At 34.5% G+C, this 16973-nt stretch overlaps 1 protein-coding gene and 1 non-coding gene across 4 annotated transcripts in view; both read right to left on the reverse strand.

The window, feature by feature from the left end:
• PBX3 (PBX homeobox 3) overlaps positions 1-16973 on the reverse strand; it is a 213776-nt gene that overhangs the window by 59377 nt on the left and 137426 nt on the right. The window lies entirely within an intron of this gene.
• Positions 5078-5216, reverse strand: LOC118018266. Its single transcript, XR_004681349.1, has one exon. It is a non-coding gene; the product is annotated as a U4 spliceosomal RNA (small nuclear RNA).

Here is a 16973-nt window from a genome sequence, read left to right on the forward strand (position 1 = left end):
ATTTATTTACACAAACTCTTACTGCAATCCTTCCCTTGCCCACATCCCCACATTCTGTCCCCTTGCCTTTTCTCTCATGGAGAATGAGATCTCCATGGCACTTTCATTTCCTGTCTTGTCAGTTAAGATCACTGCCAGGCTGTGAACGGGATAACACTGCACTGTAGCGCCTGCTCCTTCTAGCACAGAGGGCATCGTGTGGGCTGCTCCACACAGCTGCTTCCCCCACTACTCTATTTTCTGCAAGACCGAATCTTCCAGACTTTGGTAAGTTCCTCCTAGACCCAGGTCACAATACAAAATGTTTCTCCCCAAAAGCAAGTTTTTTGTGTCCTTTTATTTCTCAAGTAGGTGACTTTAACAGTTGTTAGTGTGATAATCCAAAACACCACTGGTACTTGGGTATCCTTCTCTTGCTTAGCCTAAAAATTCTCTACATTCAAACTTCAACATGTATTAAGCATATGTGTACATGCCAAGCAGCAAGCTGTATCTTTTACATTCTCTCATCTGATTTGAAAATAACCTTATAGGACAGATGCACCTACACCTACACCATTTATAGATGAGAAAACCAAACTTCAAAAGGGCTAAGTGACTTGCTCAAGATCACGTGGCTAGTAAATGTGAAAACAACGATTCAAAAACAGATCTGTCTTCCTTGAAGTCCAGGGTTCCATTACACCTCAAACACCCAGAGAAATACTGGATTTTAAGGTCACTTTGCAACTACAAAAAATGAGCTACACTACTGGAGAATATACTACCTTTACGAGAGAATATGGAGTCATCATAGCCTGGATTCAAATTCTGACTCTCTTGCTTATTAGCTCTGCTTGTGGGCAAGTCTTCTAGCTCATTCTCTGTAGATAGAGATACCAGCAACTCAAGAAATCATTATGAAGTTTAAATGGTATAAAATATGCAAAATTGCCTAGAACAGTACGGAGGACATAATCATCACTTTAAAAATAATTGTGGCATTCACTTTAAGTCACAGAGACTGAAATCTGTTTTTATTAAAACACTACATCTCCCAAAGTCAAAGAACTAGTTACAGGATTCCAAAGTATCATCTGTGATAATGAAACATTACCAAGAGCCATGCCATGAATATTAAAAAAAAAAAATACAGAAGTTTTGCAATCTTTAAATGTAATCTAAAACAAATCTGTCCTATAATTAAAATTTTATCCAACTTCTGGTAGTGTTCACTACATGGTCAAATTTGACCGATGTTGTTCTTTTCTTTTTTCGATCTGGTATTTTTTATATAACAGAATTTCTTTGTCATATTGTGTTGCTGTTACTTTGCAACATATTTTAATGGTATGTGGCTTTATTGCTTTTTGCCTTCTCAATTTGTATGACCTAAGTATCTGTTTTCTTCTTTTGCTCTCTCATGTTACTTTTATTCTCATATTGCTTCCGGTGGTAGAATGGCACTTTGATGTATGTTGATGATGAAATGCTCATGATAGTTGCTCATTATTAGTGGTCTCTGGCCACACGCTTCAAATAAACTCGGAAATCTAGAGAATGGCCATGTGTAGGGGACCGCATGAAAAGTAAACAGTGCCATTTATTTGTCCTGAAATAAGGACTCTTCTTCCTGTGAATTTACTCATTATCATGTTTAACTGGCCACACAGTGTTTTGTTAAAATCAGTTAAAATTACACCAAAGTTATGCATCATCTCAATTACTATTTTAGAAATCTTTTTTTTTTTTTTATTTTTAAGATTTTATTTATTTATTTGACAGAGAGACAGCGAAAGAGGGAACACAAGCTGGGGGAGTGGGAGAGGGAGAAGCAGGCTTCCTGCTGAGCAGGGAGCCTGATGCGATGCGGGGCTCAATCCCAGGACCCTGGGATCATGACCGGAGCTGAAGGCAGATGCTTAACGACTAAGCCACCCAGGTGCCCCCTATTTTAGAAATATTTGAGCAAATTATTTCACAGATAAAATGTATGGTATTTTAAAAAAACTATACATGTAATCCATACATGATGCAAAATTTTTGGTCAGAATTTGGGGAGAAAAAGCATCCTTTTTGCATTCATAATTTTTCCCAAATGAAAATACTAGACCCCAGGTAATTTAAAAATACCTAAGTATACCTACCTAAATCTAAAAATATGAGATTGTGTATTTTAAAGTGATCAGTAAACATCATTCATACATCCCTCATGGCAGTACGAATCCTGCCCCTATCAGATAATTAATCTTATGCTGATCTTTGTATTCACTTCCTTTTCTTTTGCTGTGGCCATCTTCTTTCTCTTTTCTCTAAAATGTTCAAAAGTGAATATAAAAATTACAGTCAGTTGACTTCATTATGAATAGCAGATACCCACTTGTTCCCTGTTTCCCCTTATAGGAAGAAACGTCCACTTTATTGTTTTTTAAGGCCAAATTATCTTGATGCACAGGCACTGCTCAAAACAGCATATATGCTAGTAAATACCGCACGAGGGTCATTGGCATTCTCAGTACATTCCAATGTAACAGCACGGCATAAAGTTTTATCTGTATTATTATAAAGGACACAGGCTCAGTTTTATTGAAAAGGCTTTGTGAAGCATGGCATGATTATAGGAAACATGAACTTTACTAGACTTTCCATATGATTTTAGTTTCAAGTGTGCTGGCTCTTTAATATAAATACAGCATCTAATTAACGACTGAAGATGGGCTCTATATTTTTACCTAATATTCATCTGTATGCATCTCTCTTGCAGAGTTTACATTTTGCTTTAACTACTGTAGATGTTTCAGTCAAGGATGAACTTCGAAAAGGATATTTGTGCTTCTCATGGTCGGTTGTATTACATCCATCACTCTGTTCCATTAAAAACCATGTAAGTGTCTGAAAAGCACGACCACCCACATGGCATGCAAAGGACAATGGCAGAAAAGCTTGAAAGCATCTTCCAAGCAGCAAATCACACAAACAAGACCTCTTTGTTAATAAGGCATCCATTTATTCACAAATAATCAAAATAGTATATTTTTAAATACAAATTACAAAAAGTGGCTGGCTTGACTAATAAACACAACATCCTAGTGCAAGTTGACTGATAATTTTTTCACAAACCATGTATTTTCTAGTGACCTATTAAATAAAAGCTTAACCAAAAAGAATCCATCTATATCTGGACCTATATCTGTATCTACATCTATATATCATTAACTCTAAGCAAATAACCTACAGCAAAAATATCCAAAGACATTAAAAAAAACAAAAACAAACCTTGACTTTCCAAAGCATATTCCAGATTTTGAAACCACAGAGATTTAATCCCCTTCTCGTAAGAAATTAAAGTGAGTCACATTCACTACAAAGACATATTAAAATCAAGGTGGACTGAAAATAACAACAATTAAATATAGTATTGCTCATTAGAACAATTAAAAACATTTCCCTTACAGAGATGAAAAAAAATGTTTTGTTTTGTTTTGTTTTCCAGTTTAGGGGTATTGGGGGCATAAAGAGTGAGATGGGGCATATACAAATGGGCATAGAAACAATTAATTACTAAAGTCAATTTAAGGAGGATGAATATTAAGATCCTTTTGAAAAGCACCATAACATAATTACAATCCGTTTTTTTCCACTTACTTAGAGGGCAACGTGTAAATGCACATTTCCCCCCATTGCCTACTTATGAAAAAAATGTTTATTATTCAATCAACTTTTCTGAAAGGATATATATATGTATGCACTAATATAAATATGATTGTAGATTTATATTAACAATATATAGATTTCAAAATTGCCTAAAGAAACCTGATTTTGAACTGGGTGTTTTAGGTGGTAAACCATGGAAATGTCAACTTTGATTTGAGCTAACAAAAAGGAATTTAGAGGATGGAGAAGCTCCAGGACCTTTGAATTAAATGAAAGACCAGAACACTCCACAGAATGTCTGCAATAACAGTCTCTACAGAAAATTATGAGGAACTACATAAATCCACCCTCTTCCTCTTCACACAGGCTCATTAAAGCTGTACTGACTCTCTGGGCAGCTATAATTCTGCTGACTGATACCCTGGAATCACCCTGTCAATACCCAGTGGTGTGCTGCCTCTCCAACTACCTCTGCCCCTAATATTCCTCTCTTTGATGGGATTTGCTGACCTTTAATCTGATGCTAGTTTACTCTCATCACTGAAGTGTAAGTCGGAGAGCAATAAAACGGCAACCTCACTGATTCAAAAGGGAGAGCTAAAGCCTGCTAACTGTGAATCTAACCTTTCATAATGGCTCGCTCTTAAAGGAGGAAGCATGAAGTGGAAGGCAGCTAAAACAAACAATGTGTAATGCTGAGCACAAGATTTATTAGAATCCCTTTTGCATGGGTGTTACAAGAGGACATCAGGGCTGTAAACAAGAGATACACAAATATTTGCAAGAGAGACGAAGTTCTGGTCATAACACCCTTCCATGCCAACACTAATCTCAACAAGAACTGTGCTACAGGAAATCAAGCAAGGTTAGATGAACAAAAAAGCCTGCGATTACTCCAGGTGGGTGTAAACAATACCGGGGTAATAAAATCATCATTAAAAATAAGATGTTTTTCTGTGATGAAGTACAAGACTCTAATGACTGAAAACCAAAAACTCACATTCATAATGGGTCCCTGGGAATTCAAAGAGCTTGTGGAAATTAAATGCTTCCAAGTAATTTTCAGTATAATATTAAAGGTAGGTTAATAAGACCTCGCATTTATTGAGTGCTTCCTAGGTGCCAGGCACTGCTGAAAATGCTTTACCTGTATTAACTCATCTAATCATCCCAACAATTCAAAGAGGGAGGTACTATTATCATGCCCACTTTTATTACCATGAAACCGAGACACAGCATGGTGGTGAAAGCCCACACTCACGGTCACACAACTAGATGGTGAAAAGTGAGGATTTGAACCTGGAACAGTCTAGCTTTACAGCCTGAACTTTTGACCTTCCCTTGTACGTATTATTTTTTAAAAGAATCTTAAAAACAGAGTAACTGCCTAAGAGGAACATTTATTTCTCTTTTATTTTTTGTATTTTTAAAAGTTGGTTCTGGGTCATTTGAAAAACATCCTCACCATAAGACATTCGTTCATTTGTGAATGCTCGTTCTTCATGGATGTTTTTGTTCTCAATTAGCAATAATCGCGCCTCGGGTAAACCTCACTGGCTACGATACTGCCACTGCGCAAAGCTAGGATGTTTTTGTTTTAATATGAGACTGATTTTGAAGAAATAAAAATAGTATTATATAAATAACACTGTATTATCAATTTTATTATATTTCTCCAAGTTAAGTTCTTAAAGATCATCACTAGGTATATTTTCCAAAAATGTTGTCAATTAGGAAGACATGGGCACTATTAATTCAAAAGTTGAAGTAATAAAGTTAAAATATTTAACATTTCAAACTGTATTTATATATAAAAAAATGTATTATTCCATGTTCTCAAACAGCAGCCAATTCTGGCCTCTTTTAAATGATCTGAGATTGGCGTCCAGTTTTTATGACTGATCTCCAGAGATTTCAACTATCTGGCCAACAAGTTTGAAGAGCCATTGACTGAATCACAAATATGTATAGATTGGTTTAATATCAACTAGTGGCGCTAATCGAACAAAGCTACTTTTCACCTGCTTACACAAAGACTGAGTGTGTTCCATTATAAATTAATCAGGTAAACAAAAAAAGAAGAATCCCTCAGGTTGCAAAACACATGAATCTATATAAAATATACACTAAATGCCAGAGCGTAAACAAAGCGGAAGTTATTGCATAACAAATCTCTTCCAATCCTCTTGGGGAAAACAGTCTGACAGTATTAGGTTCTAACAGGTGCAGATAGCAGAAGAATTACTTATTCATTCTACCAGAAAGAAAAAGGATAATAAAAAGCATAATTTAATTTATAATTTATGTTTACAAGTGTTATTTTTAAGAGTTACAGTCTGCTTTGCAGATTACTTGGTCTGGTTCAAGTTGACATGTTGCATCATAGAACAAGCCTGAAGGGTCTTCACAACATGTACAGTAATTAACACGTCATTAACACATTAACTAATACACATTCAACATCATCAATGTTAATAGCATAATAATTAACTTGTTGTACATAGCACATAGCACCCCCTGGCACTTTTCAAAATAAATTTGGAAATGCTTACTTTCAAATATTTTAAAAGGTAGCAATTCATATTGAAATACTTTCATCAATAAACATTTTTATAGTTGTACATGTGTGTTATGTGTGTATTTTTTAAATGAGGCATATTTAGTGATACTACAAATTAAATCCTCATCTGATTCAAGCTGTACTGGTACAAAAATACAAAGAACAAAGACAAGCCTTACTCTCTGAAAGAACTAGTAATACATTAAAAATTTAATACTTGGCAGGTCAAATCTGGATACTCCCTGCAGAAGACAACCAATATTAATGAATCAGACTACAGAGTCATTGTCTGGGATCCCAAAGGAAACAATAATGCGAGTGCAACAAATTCTTCTTAGAACAGAAAAATCCTGCAAAACTACTTAATAGAATATCGCCAGTCAATGTCCTGATCATATATATGTTAAGCCTTATATAATTTTTTGAATCTGCACGTAAGCTGGATCCAGTTTTAACTAAAAATTTACTCTGACTTTACTTTTTCAGTGTAGATCTTTGCAGTAAACATCTTTGCATAAATGTCTGCTTTACCATTAACCTCTCTCCATATAAGAAATAATCATTTATTTTTTTTAGATACAACTTGTTTTATTTCCACAATAGATCTAAAAGATACAAATAAAACACCTTCTTCAAGAAAAAGAAGATTTGGAAAAACTAATGATGTATGGTGATTAACATAACATAATTAAAAAAAGAAAAAGAAAAAGAAGATTTGGGTTTCTCTAACAATGAAGGTGACATAATTAAAAGAAGAGCAAAGAAAAGGCAACATTGGGTGTCATGGTTTGAACAAGGATCCTGTCACATCAGGTAGCTACTTTTCACGGCTGATCTGGAGAACTCTGAGTAGTAAACTGATAACAAGAAAAGAGTGCAAAGGAGGGGATAAGCAAAATAAACACATTATAGGCAGTCTACCAGATGAACACAAGTTAATCACTTCCTGGTTGTTGTTGGTTTTTTTTAATACTTTCGAAACTGTTATTAGAAGTGAGACCCTCTGGAAAACATAACTGGTTAGTTGACTCAGCTAACTACAGGGGCCCCACTATGTGCCAGGCACGTATTCTTTTCCTTTATTTTATATTCTTTTCAGTTTGATCTTTCATGCATTCATGCTTTCATTCAACGAACCTCTACCAAATACCCATTACATGCACAGCACTGTGTTAAAACTTACATACAGCTGTTGAGCAGAAATATTGATTACAACTAAGTAACTTCAGATTCCATTAAGAAAAAGCTATTTCAGAAATGCAATTTTGAGTACAAGTTCCCAGATTTTAAATCAATTAACATGCTATCTACTAAAATTAGTTGTGCAAAATTATCTGTATTCATTTAGTTTTTCATACATAGTCAAGAAGTTCAGATACAGAGTAAATGCCAGGTAAGGAATCTATAAATGCCCTCTAAGTAAAAGCATTTATTTAAAAAATGAAATTTATGGGCGCCTGGGTGGCTCAGTCGTTAAGCATCTGCCTTCGGCTCAGGTCATGATCCTGGGGTCCTGGGATCGAGTCCCGCATCGGGCTCCCTGCTCGGCAGAAAGCCTGACTCTCCCTCTCCCACTCCCCCTGCTTGTGTTCCTGCTCTAGCTATCTCTCTCTCTGTCAAATAAATAAATAAAATCTTTAAAAAAAAATGAAGTTTATTACTATTTTCTTTATTTATGTCACCTTTGAGCTCCTTGGCATTACTGGTGGTAGGAGGTAAATATCACATCAATTTGAGATCAGAAAACCAGTGAAAATACTAACTACAGAAAAGGGGTGCTAAATTAAATTATGTTTTCTTCCAGCCTTAAAATCCACAATTCTACAATAATGACAAAAATCTAAAGTGATATATAAATACTAAAAATATATAAACAAACAAAAAATATGTAAACTTCTAAAAAGTATTTTAAGCCATTTTTTAGAACAGATTTAAGGACTCTCACCTGGTATCTACTAATAACTCTCTTATACTCGGTTAGAGAAAGAATAAATTATAATTTAATCCTTGAGCAACAAAGTATCTCCCTAGTGAGTTCTTGGCATAGGGGAAGAACCTGAAAGCAAAATATCCCACTTTTAAGCCTCTCATTTCCCAGGTATTACATTTAAAAATGATTAGTTATCTAATAAAATACATTCCACATTCTGCACATTGCTTGGTGGATGTGTTTCTTTTTGAAAAGTATCAAAGGTAGCAATTCATATTGAAATACTTTCACCAATAAACATTTTTATTTTGGGGGATTAGTATCATGATATAAATAATATATACACTTAAGTGCACATGACTAGGGTAAGACTCATTTGCTTTCACTACATCTCTATGTGGTTTGTTTGGGTGTAAAGCTACCTGCCTGTTGAGGCTACGCTGTGGATGAGCAGAACCGTCAGCAGTTTATCCTGGGGTCTTCTGCACTACATACAATTATGCTGGGGTCACTTGGGTTACATAGGAAGCCTGAAGTTTTAAACTGTCATTAGAATATTGCAGCCTGATTTTAACAATACAGCAGTGCTTCTAATGATCTTAAAGGTAATTCACTATTCAGACCCCAAGCAAAAGATGCAAATGTAGCACTGAAAGCTCCTTATTAAATACCCACAGGCTACATCTCTGTACAATAAGTGGTCCAGGTCTTTTTAGAACATACTAATTAGATGAACAGAGAATCAGATAAATGCAAAACCAGGTCATGCAGCAAAAATGGCAAAGTGTTAAAAAGAAAAGGTGGGGGAGGGATGAGAAAAGCATACCAAATAACTCCATCACACCATTATTTAAAAATTATCTACAATAATGAGGCAAAATAAATCATGTCAGGTCACTATCTGACTCACCCAAATTAGAGTGGATATTACTATTAAAGTTAAGTTTTAAGTTTATTGTCAGGGATATGCTTAACTGATGATACAATACTATGAATAATACATTAAGCAAAAGCCCAATCTAAAATTAAATTTGCCTTGGGTTATCTCCCATTACTATAAACATTCAGAATTATTCTGGTTTATAAATGAAAGCTAATATCAAGAAAATACTTTTGGGGGGCTTTACTCTTTAACAGTTGCATATGCAGAGTTGCCAGACCAATACCAACCACCATAGTCTTACAGAAGACAATGCCCTCAATTCTCAGTCACTTCTAGACAAGCACTTACATAGATACATTGAACAGAAAAATATTATATTTGTTATTTAAGATATATCAAAATTCAAATGTTTTCACATGAAGCATTTGGGCAAGTACCTTTTTTTTTTTTAATAGACTCTCCCTGTTCTAATCCTAACTTTATAGGAGCTGCAGAGTGGAGAGTCTAGTACTAGGCAATGGCAGTGAGGCACTGAAATAGTCATCAGCTGACCAAAAAGCTGTAAGACACTATCAACTAGATTTTGAAGCTTTAGAATTTGTGTTCTATTCTCCTCTCTTCATGTACCCTCTGACAATGACAACACACACACACATTCCATCTAAAGAATGTGACATATGCAATAAGGGGAAAAATAAACTAGGCAGATGATATAAAGGACTTTCATCACATAAGTTTTTTGGAAAACAATTTAGCTTCTTTAGTGACGTTACTTTCAACACCATAGAATCTGTTTCTTTTATTGAATAACTTATGCGAGAAAAATATCCCTTGATGTCAAAGTGGGATTCTGTTCTATTTTGTTTTGTTTTGTTTTGGTACCATTCAGTTCTAAATTCAGCCATTTCTACCTTAGTACTTGTGTATTCTTTAAAAAGGCTAGATGTTTTCTATAACTTTGGGCATCTACTTTAAATAAAATTGTACTTATTAAAAAAATTGTACTTACACTTTAAACAACTTTAACATTCAATATAAAATAACTGTAAAAAAAATAAAATAACTGTAATAAAAATAATCATAGATACCCAGAAGGAAGTACTAAATCAATCGACTACAACTTTAATTTATGAAACTTGAAGCACTAGACTAGGAGTCCAAGGATCTGGATCCTCATTTCTTATCTGCTGTACTATTTGGTTATATGGCCTTGGGCAAGTTGCCTCCCCTGAGTCTCATTTTCCTACCTATAAAATGAGAGGACTGAGTTAGATTTCCATAGGTTCTCTTCCCTTGACAAGAATTTAGTTAGGACTCTGATACCATGATTATAAACTATAGTTAGTGGCCCAATGATTCTGAAATGGGCCCTAAAATTCAAAAGGCCCTTAAATTAATTTTGTTTACTCTGTAAAGGAAATGTGGATCTATATTACACTAAATTCTCTGAAACTTAAGTTGCATCATTTCTAAAGGAGATTATGAAAGTTTCTGGGAGAAAATTTTACTCTTCTCTCAGAATCAAGTTGTGCTAGGAAGTGGGGGTAGAGGTAAGGAATGATGGTCAGACAGTGTCCTTACTGGTGAGAGTAGTAGCTCCCCACTCATAAATTTCATTCTAAATATGGAAAACACTGCCTCAGGACCTCAAATCTTTCTTAGGCAAGAGGCCAGGTCCACAGAACTATAGTGTAAGAAGAAACCTCATTATCTATTCTATCACACAGTGGACTTGAGGCTCAAGTTACAATTCTTATGTAGAGGCCCTGTATTTAGAAGGCTGTATTTGTTAAAGAATGATGTATTTTGTAGTGCACTGGGTAGTTCTTCATAAAATGATTGCCATCTGTGGGGTGCCTGGGTGGCTCGGTTGAGTGTCCGACTCTTGATTTCAGCTCAGGTCATGATCTCAGGCTGGTGAGATCAAGCCCTGCAGCAGGCTCTGCGCTCAGTGCGGGAGTCAGCTTGGGATTCTCTCCCCCCTCCCCCCTCCCTCTGCCCCTCCCCCTGCTCACACACATGCGTGCTCTCTCTAAATAAATAAATAAAATCTTTAAAAAATTGATTGCCATCTGGAAGTGAATGACAATTGAGATAAGTCACATTAATATTTTAATTATTCTAAGAATGACTAAGTGAAGTAAGTATATTTTAAATTTTACTTAAAACACCCATTCCTTAATTATGGCTACATACCAGTAGTGGTAAATATATATCCACATAGTTTAAGACCTTTACAGGATGCTATGCAAATGATAATTCTGCCCATGGCCAGTACAGAGTAAACATGCACTTGTGTGGAAAGCTCCCATAAACTTTGATGCCGTTTCTTACTTCAATCTAGTACTTGGAAATCAGATAACCTCAAATAGCAGTTTTCCCTACATAAACTAGAAGTATAATAAATTTCAGTACGTGGTTTTTTAGATATGTGAATACATTTTGCTGGTATATATGACATTTCAGAATGGCTTATGCCTCTAACTAATTTGTTGAAGATCAAATGTTTTAAGCCAAAATTGTAAGTAACATTTGCCAGAAAGTAGTTAATAGTGATAATTCTGAGAATCCAGAAAAGGCCTCCTCAATTCATACTTAGATCATTTACCATTCCAAAATACGTTCTATTTTTTTCTGGTATTCTCCATAAAGTCTAGAGTTTGATTGGATAGTATACAAGCAAAATATCTTATGAATGTTTTCTGCCCTCAAGAAGCTATTCTAAATGAATTAGTCTTCCACAAATTAATGAATTCATATTTTAAGATGCATTTGCAAAATGTTCTATCATTCCTATGCTAATTTGCAACCTAGTTAAGAAATGTTAGCCTACTAGGAAAAAAAAAAAATCTAATGGGGAATGAATGTCATGTTTGCACAGAAAAAAAAGGACATGTGAATATAAAGCCCATATGTACTGGTTTTGACAAGACACTGCATTCAGGTTATTTTATTATGCATATTATTTCAAATATTCAATAGCATTTAGATATACATCTAACTATTGAAACCTTTTAAACAATTATTACATTTTAAAAATCACATTAAATTACATGTAATTTCTTGAAATCAATTATAGATGAACAGGAAAGGAAACAGTTAATGCACTAATTACAATAATTAAGAGTTGCCAATTTAATTATAGCTGGGGTATGAATGCTCTAACATTTGTTAGAGTGTAAAAAACAAACCTTTAATGCAGAGACTTTGTTCACAAACATCTAATGGAGACCTCCTCTACCTCACTCTGTGCTTCTCTGCTGATACAACAGCAATGGGTTCAGATTGAAGGACTTGTCAGCAATCAGGCAGGAGGAGGCTAATTAGCTTGCAGGTTAATGAGTGTGATGGCTCTTGACAGCATTTTGTTACAGCCTCTTCTGTATTTAAACAATAAATGATTACTTATATACAGTGGAGACATTCTAACCATAATAGCCAAGCCCACACTTGGTTTTACAAGTAGAAAATCAGTTCTTTTGTTCGTAAATCAAAAATATAAGATTTGCATTAGTTATATGTCTATCACATTCTCACAATATGGAAAGGAAATGGGCGTTTTTTTAAGAGGTAATACATGTACTTTGTATAGAGGTATGCCCTTTAGAGTGGAAAATTTCCTTTGAAAAGTGCCTGGTGGGTGATATAACTGGGCTGCTAAACAATAGTTTAAATATAGCAGCTTTTTAGTAATATATTAACTTTCCTAAAAACATGCAAGGAAGATTTTTGTCTTAATTTTTTATTCTAGGTTCCTCTTCCTATGAAATAAGTATACAAGGCACACACACAGGACTCCCTCCGCTTACCTTGTCAGTTACTAGGGATTTGAAAACAGGTGGTGAATTAAGGAAATAGCTCTATTGAGAGATTAACCCATTTCATCAGCCAGTGGAGAAGGAAATAAGAACATTTTTATAGCATCCCTATAATCCATATATTTAGTGGTAACAGAAATGCCTTAATAAAAGCACTAAGAAAGGAAATAAGTGAGTACTTTGCAGCATTTTGATTTACTTTGTAAATGTAGCAAGTATTAAAATCTAAGTAGTCTGATTTTTATTTACATGAGAGGAAAATGATATGTGTCCAGGAAAACCGTATCTGAGAATTAAACTGAACTTTAGCTGCATAATATCAAGGGAAGGTTATTTCAATTTAATATTCAGGGTTCCCCAGAAATTTGAGCACAGACATGGCAGAAACACCTGCTGAGATTCACACTGCTTTCTAAATTATTTTGCATGCATGAAAATATTATTTGTGTACCTTTTTCACTACTGTATGATGAACATTTGAATAAAAATAGAAAAGTAATAAAATTTCAAATATGTACCTTTCTAATGCTCTTTTTTATGTTTCAGAATAAAAAGTGTTATATCCATCACAATTATGGTAGCCAATAAATAACTGTACATCAAAAAGCTGTAGTAGACCTGGGCAGATTTAGTGGAAGAAAAAAGAAACTAGTGTAAAGTGCAAAACAGTTTGTTGTAGAGTTAAAAGCTCCAGGTACAGTGAGCGCCTATAATTTCCAAGGGATGAAAGAAATAATGCAAATTCAAATTCTGTGGTTTGTCGCTTTCCATTAGTTATTTTGAATAATAAATCCTTAGGGTCAAAACACAAGTACTTTTAAAATTTTCCATCCATTGTGCACTACTTACACATCTGAATTCTCTACTACATTATAAACAGTATATGAATGTTAAGTTTCTATCATGTGTACATTCTTAACTAACAAACATACTATTAACATACTATTATCAGCTTTACAGGTATGTCTTATCACACATACATGCAGCCTATTGCACATTTTATACTTTATGCCCCTAAGCTGGTTAATATAGATCCTTAAGCCCCAAAGGTCATAATGTCATACTAAATTTAGGTAAGTATGTAAACAACTTTTCCTAAGTTCAAACCCAATTAATATTTAGAGAATCAAAATTTTCCTCTGAATTATATGATTAATTCCAACCCAGTGACTTTTGGAGGGAAACTGACACCTAGCCAAAATCACAGCCCATTCTGCCTGTTTAAATGAGAATATTCCTCAGTCTGAAAAATTATTTATAGAGATTTTTTACTACCCTTGTATACTGCAATGTTATTTCCTTTCCCACACACTAGCAAAGTCCATTTTCACAACTGCTATAAAGCGGCATGTTCACAGCTAGTAAAACAACTCAATAAATAGCCTCACGAAGCTATAGCTGTCTCATATCCTTTCCTCAATAAAAACAGAGGTGAACTGCTTATTTTCAGCAGCACACTATAAGAAGACAGAAGCATTATGACTGCTCATACATTCTGACTATCATTTGCCACAAGCTATATCTGTCAGCATTAAATAAAGCTGCATTATAAATGTAAACAAAACACCCACATCTACAAAATGAGCTGTCCGCCATGGCTGTAGGCATGAATTGAACCTGCTTATTGACTCAGGTTGCTCTTTTTATTTATTCTTCTACAAAGACATGCATTTACTTTACCCTACAAGCATACTAGGTTTCAGAAAGGCAACTAGTCTTGTGCTACAGCAAAAAAGGTTCATGTTGACAAATGCATATCTTAATAGGAATAGCATGATGTAGGTAAACATTGACCAATTGTTAAAAAATTGATTTATTTAAAAAGGTTATTCTAGATCAAAACAGTAAATCATAAATAATATGTGAACCTAGTCCTCTAAATATATATTTATGAACTGTAAGAGGTAATTTACTATCAAAAACAACAGAACTTTAATTTCAAATATCTAATGATAACAAAGGAAAAGGAGTTGAATGATGCCCACACAGTTGTCCCATCCTCTACACTTTGGGTATTCACTGATAAAGTGGGGAGCTAAATATTCAGGGAATTCTGTTAGGCAGGGCATAAAATTCACTAAAGTGACCAGGAAAAAAATCATTTCTGAGAAAATGAATGTATCATTTGCAAAAAGCCTTTTTGTACTTTTTCCAGATGTTTTATGCTTAGGGCAACTTATGCAGCCATGGTGTGACAAGAATCAAAAGGTAGCAAGAGGGTAACAAAGAAAACTTTGTAAGCTTAAAAACATTTTGTCAGTTTTATTTTTTAAAATTCTGCAGAGTTAGTAAGTAATTCTGAATTCATTGCAATAAGATTACATTCTCACTGAGAATGTTTCAAAGAAGTAAGGGGGAGGTCTTTTCTCTCTATTATTGTTCCATGATAGGACACGATGATGCTAGGGAAGTGGGCATCTGAATTACAGACCCACTGGATTCCTGGGAGTGAATACAGCTAATACAGATAATATTTCAACAGGTGTGCTGCATGTCAAGATTTTAGTCTCCTTCCAGGCTTATTTTTAAACGGACCATCATCATGCCAAATCATGACAAATGAAGGTATGTTTTGAAGATATTCATTACAGAGCCAGAGTCTACATATAAACCAACAATACACATACATTACAGTAAAAATGAAATACGACATTCTTTCAAACAACCCACCAGAGCTCTTCTGTGCACTTGATCAAATAATTTCTCAATTAGTTTTCTCCACTAGATTGACTGATGGTTTGGCCTCATGTAGACAGGGCTACAGCACTAGATTAAAAATAACCCTAACCAGCCAGAGACTAGACAGATTTCCAGATGACTGAGATCTAAACATATGCAGAGACAAAGTACTCCAAAGAGGTTAGTCTTTGTCACCTGTTGAACAATCCAAGAGTCATTGAGGTCCAAAGTCTGTACCTTTGTCCCTAAGTATAAAATAGCCCATAGATTAAAGTCTAGATTTTAAAAGCAGGAAGTAAAATGCGGTGGTTAAAATATTAACACATACTGTCACAGCTTATTCTTATGCAGGACATCATCCCCTATAAAAGGGAAAGCATAAATGTTCCTTTGCTTCTCACTATTCCATAGATGGATATTAATTATTACTGCCTTTCCTTTTTAAGATAAGCTTGTTAACAAGAACTACAGGATCGCAAGCTGCTATCCATATAGGGTAGGTTGCATCATTGTTTATGATGTTTACAGAAAAAAGGGAAATCAGTACAAAGAAATAGTATGGAGTAATTAATGTATTGTAGTGTAGTAATTTCCACTTTCTACCTCCATTTAAATAAAATAAAGCTCAGTAATGCCAGCGTAAATCAGGGGGAGCCACAGGGGAGCACAGCAAGGCAAAGACATTAAAGCCAAACCAAAGCCCTTCTTCACCCAAGCTACTATTATTATTACTTGTGCAAAGCAAATATTCAGCCTCCAACCTTAAATCATTTCAATTCCTATTTCCAAGTATAATTTAATCTTTTTCGGCGACACTTGATGCTTACTTCATCACAGCATAATGACAGATTAAAAAGTTGTTGAATTAAATATTAAAGAGGACTTCAGGCAGTTCTGCATTTTTAAGGAATAACACAGATTGGGGATGAAATGAGAAGCCCAAATGCATATTTTATACCAAAAGGAAAGAATACATATATTTTTCCTTCAGGCCACCTACTTTGTAATAAAACACAGGACAGGTTTTTATTTAGTGGATAAAAACGTGAAATAGTATTATAAGCTTCATATCATTATAATCTGGAACCATACAATGATGTCAAAACTAATGATACCAAGTAAGAATATGATTTTTGAGTCAATATCTTATTTAAATATTTTTAAAATAAGCATATTCATAATTTATCACTTTTGCAATCTTATTTTTTTAAAATTAACTTATTTGTGGAAATTTATCTCAGAGACAAAAATCTCACAGATGATAGATAGCATCAAAAGCAAACACTGTGTAACTGATTTGATGATATAAACTGTTCTGAGTGGGTGAAAAAAAAAAGTTGAGCCATACTGGTAAATATAGTTCCAATTAAAATGCTGATTAGATTGCTAGACCTAATCTTGGAAGCTCCCATTAGATTCAGGTAAAATTAAGGATGAAATGTACATAATAGTAGTACCTTAACTCTTCAA

This window comes from Mirounga leonina, unplaced genomic scaffold (genome assembly GCF_011800145.1).
Source record: "Mirounga leonina isolate KUSES-001 unplaced genomic scaffold, KU_Mleo_1.0 Mir_170, whole genome shotgun sequence".
NCBI classification, from domain to species: Eukaryota; Metazoa; Chordata; class Mammalia; order Carnivora; family Phocidae; genus Mirounga; species Mirounga leonina.